Here is a 2,211-nt window from a genome sequence, read left to right on the forward strand (position 1 = left end):
CTTTCCAAGATTAGCTTAGACAGCTGGCTTATCTGAGTTTTGAGTCCTTAGATCGATACTTGTTGATTCTTAAGTGCTGTCTCAGTATTTTGGAAAAGGATTTCTGACACCGAGATGAATTTAGAAAGTATCTCTTCAAGGTTTGGTTTTTCCTCCTGTTGATAAGGTGGTTGTTGAAAACCCTGAGGATTTTGTGGCTTTGGATTTCCTTGACCTCCCCAGGAAAAATTGGGGTGGTTCCTCCAACCTACATTATAAGTATTACTGTATGGGTTATTTTGAGATCTAAAGTTATTGTTACCCATATAGTTGACTTGTTCTTCTTCAGTTGTAGGATTGAAGGATTGGTATTCTGTACGTACACCTCTTCCGCTTGAGTTACACCTCATTACTGGATGTACCTGCGTAGAACCAAAAAAACTATCAATCTTTTTATTGAGAAGTTCTACCTGATTAGAGAGCATGGTGACTGAATCGATGTTATAGACGCCGGCTATTTTCGTTGGCTTTGTCCTCATAACTTGCCATTGATAGTTGTTCAGTGACATCTCCTCTATAAATTCATAGGCATCTTCCGGTGTTTTATTGTTGATGGTTCCGCCAGCAGCCGCGTCAATCATTTGTCTTGTCGAGGGATTTTGTAGAACGTTTGAACTTGCAGCCAAAGCGGTAACCCATGGTGAGGGCACCTTCTCAGTAAGTCCTTGTATTTCTCCCATGCACCATAGAGTGTTTCTAAACCCATCTACACAAAATAAGAGATATCATTACACAATTTAGCCATTTTAGCCGGCAGAAAATATTTTAGTAAAAATTTCTCGATCATTTGTTCCCAAGTAGTGATAGACCCTCATGGTAAGGAGTTCAACCACTGTTTAGCTTTGTTTCTCAGTGAAAGGGGAAATAACCGAAGATGAATGGCATCATCAAAAACGCCATTGATTTTGAATGTATCGCAAAATTCAAGAAAATTCGCCAAGTGCGTGTTGGGATCCTCATCCTGCAAACCATCAAACTGAACAAACCGTCAGATCATCCGAATTGTGTTAGGTTTTAGTTCAAATTATTCGCAAGAATAGCGTGTCTAACTATACTAGACTCGGTTCCTGTTAAAGAAGGTTTAGCATAATCATACATAGTACGTGGAGTAGGATTTTGATTAGCTGCAATTGCAGGAGGCAGTTGATCGCCTGGATTTTCGGCCATCTCTTCGGTTGGGGTTTGAGTATCGTCTTCTTGCTCATTCTCCGTGTATCATAAACTACTTCTTATTTCTCTTTGCTTTTTGCGAATTGTGTGATCGATTTCTTTGTCAAAGAGTAATGGTCCTGACGGGTTTCTTCTAGTCATAAACTATAAAAACCTGCCAAGAGAGAGAAAAAAATAAATTAATAAATAATAAAATAAAATAAAATTGCAAGAAAAATAAATGGCTAAAGAATAAAAATTTAGTGTTCCTAATATTTCAGCTCCCCAGTAACAGCGCCAAAACTTGATCGCGTGATTCGTAATAAGTAATAAATATTTATAATGAAGATCAAACTTAGACTAACTATTATCACGACGAAAAGGCAAGCGCACCTATCGAACAATAGTATAGTAATGGCAAGACCAGGATATCGTACCCAAGGGAACCAAAAGTACTAGTAATAACTATCTTTTTATTATCTAGCCTAAGAAAAAAAGGGTTTGTTTTAATTAACTAATTATTTAAACTAAGAATGCACAGAGAAAAGAATTGGGGAATTGCTTTTGGGAAAATCGATTGACTTGAGACAATACCTAAGGAAAAATCCACCTAGAATGTACTTGTTATTCTGGCTCCGAATCGGATGATTTATTCATTCAACTTGTTCCGTAGAGATCCCTAAGTTATGTTATTATCCCTATTCAAGACTAATAACGTCTAATCCCTAGATTGAATAATCGAGACTTTTCTCTAATTAACACTTTAGGGTTGTATTAACTCGATTATGGATCCTCTTATTAAGTTTCACCCTAATCCGGTAAAATCTTGTCACCCTATTTCTAGGCGCGCAATCAACTGTGCTTAATTATGGCAAATGTACTCTTATATAGGGTCTATTCCTCGTCTGAAAAAGAGCGTGTCTTAAATCAGTATCCTGGGATATCAAAACAAGAATTAAGAATACATAATTAAGAACAAGTTAAATATTTATCATACGATTCAGAAAATAATAACAAGATTCG

At 36.6% G+C, this 2,211-nt stretch overlaps 1 non-coding gene across 1 annotated transcript; it reads left to right on the forward strand.

The window, feature by feature from the left end:
* The first annotated feature begins 671 nt into the window (after positions 1-671).
* On the forward strand, positions 672-778 carry LOC128292536 (small nucleolar RNA R71). Its single transcript, XR_008282521.1, has one exon. It is a non-coding gene; the product is annotated as a small nucleolar RNA R71 (small nucleolar RNA).
* The last annotated feature ends 1,433 nt before the right edge of the window (positions 779-2,211 follow it).

This window comes from Gossypium arboreum, chromosome 4, assembly GCF_025698485.1.
Source record: "Gossypium arboreum isolate Shixiya-1 chromosome 4, ASM2569848v2, whole genome shotgun sequence".
In the NCBI taxonomy this organism is placed as follows: Eukaryota; Viridiplantae; Streptophyta; class Magnoliopsida; order Malvales; family Malvaceae; genus Gossypium; species Gossypium arboreum.